The sequence below is a fragment of the Scyliorhinus canicula genome, chromosome 2 (genome assembly GCF_902713615.1).
Source record: "Scyliorhinus canicula chromosome 2, sScyCan1.1, whole genome shotgun sequence".
Classification (NCBI taxonomy): domain Eukaryota; kingdom Metazoa; phylum Chordata; class Chondrichthyes; order Carcharhiniformes; family Scyliorhinidae; genus Scyliorhinus; species Scyliorhinus canicula.
In genome coordinates, this window is record NC_052147.1 from 223,184,342 (window position 1) to 223,199,425 (window position 15,084).

General features: G+C 46.0%; 1 protein-coding gene across 4 annotated transcripts in view; it reads left to right on the forward strand.

Moving 5' to 3' along the window:
* The first annotated feature begins 1,511 nt into the window (after positions 1-1,511).
* Positions 1,512-15,084, forward strand: part of LOC119961976 (TRAF family member-associated NF-kappa-B activator-like) — a 104,842-nt gene continuing 91,269 nt past the window's right edge. For 3 of the 4 annotated variants that reach the window (XM_038789656.1, XM_038789654.1, XM_038789659.1), the window contains exon 1: positions 1,565-2,000. The gene's annotated coding sequence lies outside the window, so the exon portion shown is untranslated. Of the gene's footprint in view, positions 1,532-1,564; positions 2,001-15,084 lie in introns of those variants that run through there. The other variant, XM_038789658.1, reaches the window with a different exon arrangement.

Genomic DNA, 15,084 nt, shown 5'->3' on the forward strand with positions numbered 1-15,084 from the left:
TTGGCTATTCTCCAATCCTCTGGAACCTCGCCTGTGGTCAAAGAGGATGTGAAGATATCTAATATCAAGGAAAAATGAATGAATGGCTTACAGATCACAGATCTGAGGGGGTTTAAACCCAGCTTTTCTCTTTCCAGGAATTGACAGATGCTGCTTCCTGTGCCTGAGCCAACAGGTCTATTGCACAGGTGAGTTTTAAAGCAATGGGACTGGATTCTCCAGAGGAGCAGGGGGTGACCCAGACATCCCAAGGGAGGCTGAATTGCATTGCCGGGGGGGGGGGGGGGAGGGGCAGCCGCCGTACCTTGCTATCAGGTCACTTATTCAAAATGGCAGCCTGATGAGGTCAGAACATGATTCAGGGAGAGAAACCCTATGTATGTGTTGGGCTAGAGCACTGGGGGAAGGTTTAACAAGGGGGTATGGGGAAGGGAGAGATATAGCAGATGGTCTCATTAGTTGCAAAGACAATGAGCTCCTTAAACCTGTTGCAAGTGAGGAGGCAGAGAAAAATAGCTTAAGGAGACAAGAGGCAACCAGTCGTGTAATTCACTCCCAGTTACTCCGCTTTTCATGTCACTGGACATTTATTGCTACCAAGCTGAATTTAGTAAGCACAAGGGGAGTCCACGGCATGTAAAATAAGGTGTTTATTTGCGATATGAATACTACCTGGTAGATCTCCACGGGTTCTCCTCTGGTCCGTGCCTTACTGGCCGACCTTTAATACAGTGATTAATGAGATACCCCGCCCCTAACAGGGGAGCTCATACTCTGTGAGGAGCACAGCGAAGTCAAGCATTCCCATAATCTTTATTGTCACAAGTAGGCTTACATTAACACCGCAATGAAGTTACTGTGAAAACCCCCCAGTCGCCACACTCCGGCGCCTGTTCAGGTACAGAGGGAGAATTCAGAATGTCCAAATTACCTAACAGCATGTCTTTCAGGGGTTGTGGAAGGAACCCAGAACACCCGGAGGAAACCCACGCAGACAAAGGGAGAACGTGCAAACTCCACATAGTGATCCAAGCCGGGAACCTAATCTGGAACCCTGGAGAGGTGAAGAAACAGTGCTAACCACTGTGCTACCGTGCCATTGTGCGGGTCATTGCACTGTATTTATTTACCTTAGTGTTGAAGGGTGTGGTTTGTTTTCTCACTATCATTAGTAAATTGTACAAATGTGAAGTAAGGCTAAGTGTGCCCAATTTGACTTTAAAGCAAATCGGTGTTCTCTTTGGTTCCACCGTCAAGTTGAGTCCTGACATAAAGATATAAAAAGAACACTTTTAGGAGAAGTAATCAACTTGACATCCATATCCCAGTTTTAACTTTAGATACGTCAACAGCAATTTGCACAATGGTGGCAGGCTGGGGCCCCAGGGTCTTCTGTGGAAATATCTGTGCCCAGCACGCATGGAGAGGGAGTATGCCAATGTCTGCCAGTACACTTCAGCTTTCTGTGATCAGTGCCCTCGAGAGATCTAACAAAATTCTGATTTGGTCCGGAAGCTGTCCTTTAGTCACGGTGACCCTGGATGTTAAATTTGGGGCATTTTATTTGGTTTGGATGGACCGCCCTATATTAATGGTGGCCGAAAAAGGGGCACTTTATTTTTGCTTGCTGACCTTCCAGTGTTATTGGTCTTACTGGTGCCTCCAAATACGGCATGTGCTGGAAATCTGACATGAAGACAGGAAAGGCTGGATAAACTCTGCAGGTTTAAATGACCCTGGTGCAGGACAGGGCCCGCGTGAGCCTCCGGCCTGGGCGGCAGGATGGGGAGCTGGGCCCGCCGCTCCGCTTCCTTCTCTCTGACGGGGGCGCTGGAGGCAGGGAGGCGGAAGTCAGCGAGCGCCGAGGTCGGGGATTCCCCGCCGGGAACTTCCGAAGTCGTCCCCCCCACCCGTCCTAACCCCGCCCGGCAGCAGCCAATGAGCGGGCGGACAGGGCAGAATTCAACAGCGGGCCGAGGGAGCGGTGCGGCGGGGACTCGGTGAGTGTGGCCGGGACCCTGACTCAGGCCGCCTGGCGCCCGAGGGCCGGCCGGCCGGGCACCGCGCTTTGCTGCGTGTCCCCCACGGCAGGGCAGGTGCGCCAGCGCCGCAGATGTCAGAGCCGGCGCTACCCATCCCCTCCCTCTTAACTGTCTTTGGGTCTCAGGTGAATACCGTGTTGTTGAGGCCTAGCGACATGATCCACTGTCCAACCCCAGCACTGGTGCCAGTTCCTGGTTGAAGGAGGAGGAGGGAGAGACCTTTTGGCTGTGAGCAGGAAAAGTGCAGTTAGTTGGCTAACGTTCACCGCTGAACAGCTTATTGGCTCTCTCATCTGCTCAATAAATCTGGTGTGAAAACGAAATGATCGATTTATTGGCAGACGTTTAAGGGGATATTTCTGAACACACAGAATAGAAACATTCCAAGGGGAGGACCCACCATCCGTGGTTAACTTTTAACAAAAAAAGTTTTGAATAGCATCAGGCTTGAAGAAAAAGCATTTAATTGCGCAAGGATGGCCGTCAGGGCAGAAGATGGGACAGAATTTGTTTTCCAAAAAGCAAAGAATTACTCAAAGATTAATAAGGAGGACAAAAAAATTGGAGCGAGCTAGCTAGAAATGTAAAAGCATCAAATCTCTACAGTGCAGAAGGAGGCCATTCAGCCTATCGAGTCCACACCGACCCTCTGAAAGAGCACCCTTCCGAGGCCCACGCCCCACCCTTTCCCTGTAAACCTGTAACCCCACCTCATTGATTTATTGTCACAGCTACTTTTTTGCGGCCAAGGGGACGTACACAGTAGACAAAAAGAATAATCGATAAAGTACATTGATAGATAAATAATTGGTTTCCCAACCTTTTTGGACACTTGAGGGGCAATTTAGTGTAGCCAATTCACCTAACCGCACACCTTTAGACTGTAGGAGGAAACTGGAGCACCCGGAGGAAACCCACGCAGACACGAGGAGAAAGGACAAACTTGACACAGACAGTGACCCAAGGCTGGAATTGAACCTAGGTCCCTGGTGCTGAGACAGCAGTGCTAACCACTGTGGAGTTTTATAGTAGGAGTTCCACAAGTTAGTTAAAAATAAAGGAGTTGGCAAATGTTGGTCCTACAGAAAATAAGTCTGGGAAATTAATCATGGAAAATGAAGCAATGGCTGATGAATTTAATGGGTATTTTGCTTTGGGCTTCAACGTAGAGGATACTGGTAACATCCCAGAAATAGGTGTACTCAAGAAATGGAGGGGATTGGGGGGGGGGGGGGGGAATTTACTTGAGAAAAATGCAATCCCCAGGGAAGTGGTACTGAGGAAATTGTAGTAGCTGAGGCTGACATGTCCCAAGATCCTGATAGACTTCATCCTAGGGTCTTAAAATAATAATCTTTATTCTCACAAGTAGGCAATGACGTTACTGTGAAAATCCCCTACTTGTCACATTCTGGCGCCTGTTCGGGGACATGGAGGGAGAATTCAGAATGTCCAATTCACCTAACAAGCACTCTTTCGGGACTTGTGGGAGCAAACTGGAGCACCCAGAGAAAACCCACGCAGACACGGAGAGAACATGCAGACTCTGCAAAGACAGTGACCCAAGCCTGAAATGGAAGCTGAGGGCTCTCGACAGGGTAGATGTGGAAAGGATATTTCCTGTTGTGAGAGAATCTAGAATTTGGGTTCTGTTTAAAAATAAAGGGTCACCCATTTAAAACAGAGATGAGGGGAATTTATTTCTTTGCATTGAGGGTCATGAGTGTTTGGAACGCTTCTTCAAAAGTCAGTGGAGCAGAGTATTTGAATGTTTTAAGGCAGAGGTAGATAGATTATTGATTAACAAGTGGTACAATTGAATCAGCCATGATCTTACTGAATGGTGGAGGAGGCTCCAAGTGATCCACTCCTCCTAATTCATATGTTTGTATGTATGTAAATTATTGCATTGCCATTTCAAGTCTTGTGTTAAGTGGATAGCCACCCTCAAGGACCTCCCTCTAGGTAATTAAGGTTGCAGTTTTGGGAGGTACTATCAAAGAAGCCTTGGGAGTTGTTGAAGAGAATCTAGTAATAAGACAGCAGCCAGGATATACTGGTGGTGGAGGTAATCAGTATTTCAAATGGTGGATGCTGGCCATGAGAAATAAAAGATATATAGAAAAAGAATAGAAAATACTGGAAGTACTCGGGTGAGACAATCACTGTGATGAGAGAAAAACAGAGTTAATGTTTGTGGTTGATCACCTGAAACGTTAACTTATTTCTTTGTCAGATGTTTCAAGTTACATTGAATTTGAACTGAGGTTTGTTGCTTTGATTGTATGTCGTCATCAATGTTTCATAGGGAACTGCGTGGGTTTCGCCCCCACAACCCAAAGATGTGCAGGTTAGGTGAATTGGCGCGCTAAATTGCCCCTTAATTGGAAAAAATAATTGGGTACTCTAAAAAAAAAAAAAAATTTTTTTTTTAATGTTTCATAGGGATCTTGCATTTTGTGTCTGTGGAAAATTGTTTTGACTTTGGATCAATGTAATTTGATGTGAATTTATCAAATGAACTTCAGACAAATGCTCAAGTTGTGGAGGTAACCCCATAACATTTACAGTGGAAACTTTCTAAAAATTTTGATTTTTGTGACGTTTGACTACTCATCTACATTTAAAACATCATTTTGGTTTGATTCTTTGGTGAATTTTATTATGGTCCTGCATTCCCATAGAGAGCTCTTGAGCGACTAGATGGATGTAGAGATTTTTTTTAAACAGGTTTGGTATCTTGGCCTTGTACTGTCTTACTCTAAGCAAGTGTTGCCTCAATGCAGTAAGTACTTCAATTTTTTAATATCCATTCACAGGATGTGGGAATCACTGGCCGAGCCAATATTATATTGTCTATCCCCAACTGACCTTGGCAAAGATGCTGGCGAGCTGCCTTCCTGAACTGCTGTATTCTGTGCGGTGATGGTACTCTCACAATGCTGTTAGGAAGGGAGCTCCAGGAATTTGACCGTGTGCCAATGAAGGATCGGGGATTTATTTCCAAGTTAGGATGGTGTGTAACTTCGAGATGGGCTTGTTGCCGTGCTGCTTCTAGGTAGTGGCAGCTCTGCGCAGGTCTTGCGGTGCTGTCAAAAATGCCTTGGCTGATGTGCATCTTGTAGGCAATACACACTGCAGCTAAAATGCATTAATACTGTAGTGGGGACTGGTGACAGAGTGTATAAAGTGGTGCATTGTCGGTTAAGTAAACTGCTTTGTCCTAAATGGTACTGAGCTTAGTCTTGTTACAGTTGCCTCAATCCATGCAAGTGAAGAGTTCACACTCCTTACTTGTGATTTGTAAATGGTGGTGACGCTTTGGGGAGCCAGAAGGTCGGTCACACTCACCACAGAACATCCAAACTTTTGCCAGTACCTGTAGTCACAGTATGTGTGGTTGGTCTAGTTAAGATTCCAGTCAATGCTGACCCGACCATCCCCACCCCCAGTGATGGATTATCTACTCAATTATCTATTGAGTGACTAACCTCTAAATAAATGTCTAACTTATAATGGACCTCCCTTCTGCATGCTGGAGAGCTATGCATTGGGGGAAAAATGGATTGTAGCAAAAACAGGAAACGCAGGCAAAGGATTAGTCAGCATTTGTTAAAAAAAAAAGATTGTTACTGTTTTGGGTAGAACTTAGAAAATGTTTCCTGACCTTTTAAATTCTGATTAATTAAATGAGGGTTGTGCTGAGGGGACAGGACAAAGCCACGTCATTCCAATCACAGATTGGAAGATAATGCAACTTGCTTAAAAGAAAAAACAGGACCTTGTTAAGTGAGATCGAAAATTATCTCATGGAAACACACAAAATACAATAAATAGCTACGGTGACAAAAGACCAACACACAAAAAAAGGTGCAATTGGAGCAAGTTGAACCTTGGCGATGCGGAGATTTTGAAACAAAAACAGAAAATGTGCAGTAGGTACCCCAGTGCTGAAGGAAGGCCCACATCAAGGGTGTACAGGTCCCCTGGTATAACTATATTCTGACAACAGGTTTATAACAAGAACTTCAAATTGTCTCCCTTTAACTGATCCATTCTATATCACCACTTTCTTTTGGTACAGATAATTGAAGAAATTATTGATCTAAAATTACTGATGTTGCTGTTGAGGGCAGAGGGCTGCAGGGTGCCTAGCAGAAAGATGTGAACGACGAAGGGTGGGTTGGAGCTGAAGTGATAAGCCACATTGTGACTCATTTGTTACTTGTGGGCAGATTGGTTGCGTTTGGCAAAGTGGTCACCAAATTTTTTCAATGTACAAGAGACTACACAGTGAACAATAAATACAAACTACTACTGGAGGAAGTGTATATAAATTGCTGTTACACAGAAGGTGTATTTGGCATCCTCCTATGCAAGGAGATTAATTAACAAATTTTGCTCCTGTCTCAGTTGAAAAAAAGGGAAATGGCAGTTGGGGTGGCAATTGAGTAAGTAAGAGGGAAGAAACAGGAACCATAGAATCCCTACAGTGCAGAAAGAGGCCATTCGGCCCATCAAGTCTGCACCAACCCTCCGAATGGCACCCTACCTAGGCCCACTCCCTAGCCCTGTTCCAATAAACTTACCAAACCTTTTGGACACTAAGGGGAAATCTAGCATGGCCAATCCACCTAACCTGCACATCTTTGGACTGTGGGAGGAAACCGGAGCACCCGGAGAAAACCCACACAGACACAGGGAGAACATACAAACTCCACACAGACAATCACCCAAGGTCGGAATTGAACCCGGCTCCCTGGCACTCCCTGGTTAGCAGCAGTGCTAACCACTTTGCCATCATGCCATAGACGATGTACTTGGCATGGAATTATTTTGTAGATGTTGGAAATGATGATCATCAGTAATTGCAAAGGCAGGTGGAGTCCAAAGTTTTTTTTTAAATTTGGAGTATCCAATTATTATTTTAATTTTTTTCCAATTAAGAGGTAATTTAGCATCGCCAATCCACCAAACCTTTTTCCAGCGTTTTCTCTTTGGATTCAGATTCCAGCATCCGCAGTAATATGCTTTTAGCCTGCACATCTTTTTGGGTTGTGGGTGTGAGACCCATGCAGACATGGGGAGAATGTGCAAACTCCACACATACAGAGCCCCAGGGCCAGGATCAAACCTGGGACCTTGGTGCTGTGAGGCAGCAGTGCTAACCACTACGCCACCGTGCCGCCCAAGGTGGAGTCCAAAGTTGAGGACATATGAAATGAAATGAAAATCGCTTATTGTCACAAGTAGGCTTCAAATGAAGTTACTGTGAAAAGCCCCTAGTCACCATGTTCCGGCGCCTGTTGGGGAGGCTGGTATGGGAATTGAATCATGCTGCTGGCTTGCCTTGGGTCTGTTTTCAAAGCCAGCAATTTAGCCCTGTGCTAAACCAGCCCCGGTTTCGGGGCCCCAGCCCCGACCTCACAACATATGGGATTGTTGCGAGATGAGGGATGAAAGCAGTGACAAAAGAATCGGGACAAATGCTGCTGGGTCCTGTTAACCATTGTTATCATAGAATCATAGAATTTACAGTGCAGAAGGAGGCTATTCGGCCCATCAGGTCTGCACCGGCTCTTGGTGCCTCCACCCTATCTCAGTTACGCCACCTAACCTTTCTGACACTAAGGGGCAATTTAGCATGGCCAATTCACTTAACCTGCACATTTTAAGACTGTGGGAGGAAACCGGAGCACCTGGAGGAAACCCATGCAGCTGAGGAGAAAGTGCAAACTCCACACCGACAGTCACCCGAGGCCGGAATTGAATCCGGCTCCCTGGAGTTGTGAGGCAGCAGTGCTAATCACTGTGCCACCATACCGCCCCATTGTTGATGCGGAATCTTGGCTGATAAACATGGAGGACACTGAATCACGTATTCAGAAAGTGAATTTCTTGGGGCAGAAGATGGAGATAGAAAAGGTTGGAATCATTGCAGAAATTGGATTGGGAAGAAGCAAGATTGTGAGTATCAGTGGATTTACAATACAGATCTTTTGAGAGATCATCACTGGAACATCTGGAAAGGGAGGGGCGCAGTCAGAGATGGGCCATATGTAGGTGTGGGAGATGGGGGAAAATTGGATGCATAATTTGTAAAATTCTCAAGAGGAGAGCAGAAAACAACATCAACACATCCCCCAGTTTAAAAATAAAGAGAAAGGAAGACTTGCATGTGCATCGCACTTTTCACAACCATGGGCTGTTTACAGCCAATGAATTAGTTTTGAAATGTAGTCACTGTTGTAAGGAGCCATGGCAGCTAATTTGTGCACACACACTAACAGCAATGTGACAGTGACAAGATGTTCATTTTTGCGTGATGTTGATTGTGGGATAAATGTTGGTCAGGACACCGGTGTTAACTACTGTTGTATCTGTAAAATCTCAGATACTTTCGACCAGTTTACTTGCAAAGAGTTTAACTGGGTGTCTTTAATAGTGAGGGGAACAAAGGACAAACACAAGTATAAATTCAACAAACTTTATTAAACACAATATTAACCCACAAATATTATACAACACCCAAGGTTTGGTTAAACTACCCGCAAAGATGTTTGAACTGTGGGTCCGATTCTTGAGTACTTCTGGCCTGTCATCACGAAGGCTAGGCTCGCCGACAGCTTCTTCCTTCTTCTCTGGTCAGTCTTCTGTATGGCCAAGGTGACCTCCCATGCCAAGTCTTCACTGCTGATGTGCCTTAGATGCCTATTTTATCCCTCCGACCGGCTTTCTTCATGCCCATTTGCCATTTCCTCTGGCTTTCTGCCAATGATGCCTTGGAGGGATCTAAGCACCCAATGGTCCGGTTGATGATCGTTCTCCGGTGAGGTGGTCTGCAGGAACCCCTTACCAAATAAGGTATTATCCAGTGATGATATATGAGGCAGCTCCCACCAGGATCTGTTTTTTAGAACCCCCCCCCCCCCGTTTTTGGTATGGAAAATTTTCACATACACACATTTCTTGTTGAACATAGCCACAATGTCAAAACAAGGACATACCCACAGAAAATAAGTAATTGACTGACCCAGAGGCGTCGCGCATCTCCTTCAAAAATGGTGAATGACATCAGGCATGCTGGCTAGTGTGCTGGACAAAGAATTCAACTCCCATTTCAACAAACAGTGGAAGCTGATGGAACAGAACTTATGAAAATCATTCTAGGAAGTCCAGCGCCCTGTCTGGGTGAAACTGGAAAGAAACTGCTGAATCGGTGAAAAAGCATCATGATATATGGAAAAGGCACTGGAGGAGGCACGGTGAGAAGCTTGCCTCGCTACAAGCCAAAATAGTGGCAATGGTTGACGAGAACAGAAAGCTGAAGGGTAATGCCAACGATCTCAAGAATCTATCCAGGAAGCCGAACCTCAATGTCATAGGGTTGTCCGAGGGAATGGAGGGCCCAAATCCAACTACATATCTTACATGAATGTTTGGGAAAATGTTGGGGGAGGATGGACCCGCATTGCGTCCCCTCCAGTGTTAGACAGAGCCCACCGGACTCGTCATCAAAATCCTCAGCTGAACGAACCGCCAAGTGGAGAAATAGTTTGTTTCCTTAGTTTCCAAGGAAAAGGCTGGATCCTGAAATGGGCTAAGGATCATTGGAAGTGGGAGGACGATCTTGTGCGGGTCTGCCAGGCTGTGGGAGCTGAGATGGCGAGGAAGCAGACATCTTTAACAAGGCTAAGGTCGCCTTGTACACAAAAGGAGTTCATTTCGGGGTGGTGTATCCGGCGAGGCTGTGGGTCACGAACAATTCGCGGGACTTTTACTTTGATACATTGGAGGAGGTGGACGCCTTTGTCAAGAAGTTTTAATGGTGCTTTGTTTGATCTTTGACTGCTGTGGGTTGAGAGCAATCTTTGGGTACCCTATATATAGTTGTTGATGTCTGATGGTGAAATATTTTCTTGTTTCTCTTTTTTGTATTGATGTGGAGATGCCGGCGTTGGACTGGGCTAGGCACAGTAATACGTAATAAGGTTAAAGTCCAACAAGTTTGTTTTGAATCACTAGCTTCCTCAGGTGAGTGAAGAGGTGGGTTCCACAAACACAGATATAGCCAAAGTCAATGATGCAAGATGATACTTTGAATATGAGTCTTTGCAGGTAATTAAGTATTTACAGGTCCAGATGGAGCGACTGGAGAGAGGGGTAAAGGGCACAGATTAAAGGGGTGTGAATTGTCTCAAGCCAGGACAGTTGGTAGGATTTTGCAAGCTCAGGCCAGTTGGTGGGAGGGTGAATGTAATAAGACATGAATCCAAGGTCCCGCTTGAGGCCGTACACAACTTGACTATCAGTTTCTGTTCTGCAATTCTGCGTCGTCACGTGTCCTGAAGGCTGCCTTGGAGAATGCTCACCCGAAGATGAGAGGCTGAATGCGCTTGACTGCTGAAGTGTTCCCCGACTGGAAGAGAACCTTCCTGCCTGGCGACTGCAACGACGGATAAACAGACATCGCGCGACAATCGCCAGGCATGACCTAATTACCTGCAAAGACTCACATTCATAGTATCATCTTGTATCATTGACTTTCACTCACCTGATGAAGGAGCCGTACTCCGAAAGCTAGTGATTTCAAACAAACCTGTTGGATTTTAACCTTGTGTTGTAAGACTTCTTACTCTTTTTTTATGGGGATGACGGGGGATTTTTGCTTCACTTGTGGTTTGTTTATTGGTGGGGGGCTAACTTCTAGAGAATTGTTGCATCTTGTTTCTTGTATTATAGTTGGGATTATATTGCTCCTGTTGGGAATTCAATTTTGTAGCGGTGTTTTGGGAAGTTTATTTTATCGTCTTGGTGGGTAATAATTTGTGTTTTTTCTTCTCTATTCTGGGGGAGGGGTTACCCCACAAGCATTAAAATTCAGCTAGTTAACGGGAGTGAGATGAAGGAAGGGACTGCAGTTGTCAAAATAGTTTCACGTGGTTAGATGATCTGAGCATCTGAGAGTAGTTGTGGGGAAGTTATTTATCGCGTATCAATGTGTATATTTGGGTGGAGTGTTAGCTGAGGGAGGGATAAGGGGGAGGGGTTAGTTTGCTGATGGTGATTATGGGACTCTCTTTGTCTCACTCTGTGGATGGGTTTGGCGGCCATTTTGGATGCGCCTTGGAGCCCGTATTTTTTTGAGTAGGTACTTTGCAGCCCCTTGCGGTGGAAGTGGCTGACTCGGGAATGAGGAGGGGTGAGAGGCCCCCAATTCGGTTGGACACCTGGAATGTAAGGTGGTTGGGCGGGCCAGTAAAAAGGCTGAGAGTTTTTGCTCACCTAAAAAATCGGAAGTGCTGACGTGGTATTGTTGCAGAAGATCCATTTGCGGGTAAAGGATCAGACCTGACCAGACTGGAAGGGGTGGGTGAGCCAACTGTTCCATTCTGGCTTTGATGGATGGGCCCGAGGTGCCACGATCTTAGTTAAGAAACGGGTCATTTTTTCGGCCTCCAGGACCATAGCAGATCCCAATGGTAGATTCGAGATGGTCAGTGCGTAGTACTGGTAAATGCCTGTGCACCAAATTGGAACGGTGTGGCATTCATTAGAAGAAAGACTTCCATTCCTGACTTGGACATGCACCAAGAATATAGAACATACAGTGTAGAAGGAGGTCATTCGCGCCATCGAGTCTGCGCCGACCCACTTAAGCACTCACTTCCCCCCCCCCCCAACCTTTTGGACACTTGAGGGCAATTTAGCATGGCCAATCCAGCTAACCTGCACGTCTCTGTACTGTAGGAGGAAACCGGAGCACCTGGAGGAAACCCACGCAGATATGGGGAGAACGTGCAGACTCCACACAGACAGCGAGGATTCGAACCTGGGACCTTGACGCTGTGAAGCCACAGTGCTAGTCACTTGTGCTACCGTGCTGCCCTTGAATGCACCGAGGGCACCATTGGCTGCACCAACTGACCTTTGGAGGGGACTTCAACTGCGTATTGGATCCTAAGCTAGGTCCATCCAGGCCTAAATAGTTTCCCCCCTCAGGGTTGATAAAGGCACCCCTGTTCTTTATTGAACAGATTGGAGGGGTGGGGTTGGGGGGGAGGGGGGGGGGGGGGGGGGGGGGTTGCAGACCTGTAGCTGCTTTTGCACCCAGGGGTGCAAAAAAAGAGTTCTCATTCTTTTCCCACATGCATAAAATCTTATTCCAGGATTGATTTTTTCTTAACGGGTCGGTCCCTTCTACCCTGGGTGTGGAGGGCAGAATTCTCGGCAATTGTACTTCGAGAATACTTTGACCATGCTCCACACTTTGTGGACTTGGCATTGGAAACATATTCTAGTCAGCGCCTGCTATGGAGGCTACACGTAGTGCTATTGGCGGACAGGGGGTTTTGTGAGGGCATGTCCAGGACCTTCCAGGACATCTAGAGGAATAAGAATGACTCTGTCTCTCCCTCCACACTATTGGAAGTGTGGTTCATATAGACCCATTTCTCTTTTGAACGTTGACGCCAAATTGCTAGTTAGGTGTTGATGCTGCGTTTGGAGCCATATGCCCTGGAGGTGATAGCGGATGACCAGACAGGCTTCATTAAAGGTTGGCAATTATTGGCTAATGAAAAAAATGAAAATGAAAATCGCTTCTTGTCACAAGTAGGCTTCAAATGAAGTTACTGTGAAAAGCCCCTAGTTGCCGCATTCCGGTGCCTGTTTGGGGATGTGCAGTGGTTATTGATGTTGTTCTTTCCCTTGATTTCTGAACCAGAAGTGGTTGTGTCTTTGGACATGGAGAAGGCGTTCGGCAGGGTAGAGTGGGAGTACCGCTTCAAGACTTTGGGGAAGTTTAGCCTTGGGCAGAAGTTCATTTTGAGTTTGGCTGCTTTATAGTGCTTCTACGACCAGTATGCGCACCAACACTTCGAGACAAGGTATTTTTCATTGAGTAGGCGTACTAGGCAGGGATATCATTTGTCACCACTCCTGTTTGCACTGGCGATAGAGCCGTTACCAGTAGCGCTGAAACCTTCTGATAAATGGAGGGGATAAAACAAGGGGGGGGGGGAAAGAGCAAATGGTGTCCTTATATGCTAATTACCTGCTTCTGTATATTACGGACCCAGTCTCGTTTATGGATGAAATAATGAAGCTACTTAGGAGTTATGGCTTCCTTTCAGAATGCAAACTGCAACTGGAGAAGAGTGAATATTTTCCAGTTAACTCCTTGGGGAAAGGACCCAATCGGGGGGTATTACCTTTTCACCTTGCCACAGGTAGCGTTTGTTATCTGATATCCGGGTGGTCTGCGACTGGCCATCGCTCGTAGATTGACCTACACTAGTGAGCAGGATGAGGTCTTACTTGCGAAAGTGGGCTAACTGTCTTCTGTCCTTGGCAGGCAGGATCCAGATTATAAAAATGAATATTCTCCTGAAGATCTTATTTCTTTTTCAGTGTCTCCTGATTTTTCTCCCCAAATTCTTTTTTTACTTGGATTTAGAAGTTTGTGGCCTCTTTTATTTGGGCCTGTAAGACTCCCAAGAGTCCGTAGGGCATTCCTTCGGTGGGACTGGCAGTCGGGGGTCTGATGTTACCCAACTTGCTTGTTTACCATTGGGCAGCCAACATCGAGAAGGTATTGGGATAGTTTGCAGAGTAAATTCTGCATCCTCCTGTGCATGACCAGTCTCATTCAGCACAAAGTACAAAGAACAAAGAAAAGTACAGCACAGGAACAGGCCCTGCGGCCCTCCAAGCCTGCGCCGACCTTGCTGCCCGTCTAAACTAAAACCTTCTACACTTCCGGGGTCCATATCCCTCCATTCCCATCCTATTCATGTATTTGCCAAGATGCCCCTTAAACGTCACTATCATCCCTGCTTCCGCTACCTCCTCCAGCAGCGAGTTCCAGGCACCCACTACCCTCTGTGTAAAAAAAACCAAAAAAACAATGTGCCTCGTACATCTCCTCTAAACCTTGCCCCTCGCACCTTAAACCTATGCCCCCTAGTAATTGTATATAGTAGGTAGTACATAGGGCTCACCTAACTAAGGCTAGGATGACTAGTTTCTTTTCAGGAGTGGAGGACAGATGTGAGTGGTGTTCTTTGGGACCTGCTAATCACACCCATATGTTCTGGTTGTGTCCCAGGATGTCAAACGTTTGGATCTCCTTCTTTAGCACCATGTCAGCGATTCTTAACATTGATCTGGAACGTTGTATTTTGGCCATTTTTGGGGTATCGGACTCACCGAGGTTGCAGACCTCGCCGAGGTTGCAGACAAGGTGAAGATGGATATTCTTGCCTTTGCCTCGTTAACAGCCCGGAGGCGCGTTTTGCTGGAGTGCCGATCTTCTGCTCCGCCCAGTGCCTCGGTTTGGTTGGGTGACCTCATGGAATTTTCACATCTGGAAAATGTCAAGCAAACCGTCAGGGGTCGAAGGGTTCTACCTGAGGTGGCAGACATTAATTTCATACTTTAAATAATTATCTCCAAAGCTGTTAGGATAGGAGAGGGGTTTAGTTCTCATTGTTGGGGAAAGGGTGTTTCTCTCCTGGGTGAATTTTGCATGGTTGGTTCTGTTTATCTCATATTGCATCCTGTAACATCCGTTTTCCATGTTATTGTGTATTTTGTTATTTAAAAAAATGAGGAAATCAGTTTGTTTCCAAATATCCCTATCTCACTAATCATTGTTTTTTTCTGTTCCAATACTTGTGGCTCTCTCTAATATTAGTAATCCAGTGTTACTTTCTCTGTTAACCAAGCATAAAAAGCATTTTTTTCAACAAGAATGGAGTTTATAGAAAAAGAAATGAAAAGTAATCAGGCGCTCTTTCGTACGCACACAACTTTGTGAGATCATAGAATTTACAGTGTAGAAGGGGGCCATTCGGCCCATCGTGTCTGAACCCCACTTAAGCCCACACCTCCACCCTAACCCCGTAACCCATTAACCCCACCTAACCTTTTTGAATACAAAGGGCAATTTAGCGTGGCAAATCCACCTAACCTGCACATCTTTGAACTGTGGGAGGAAACCTGAGCACCCGGAGGAAACCCACGCAGACACTGGGGGAAC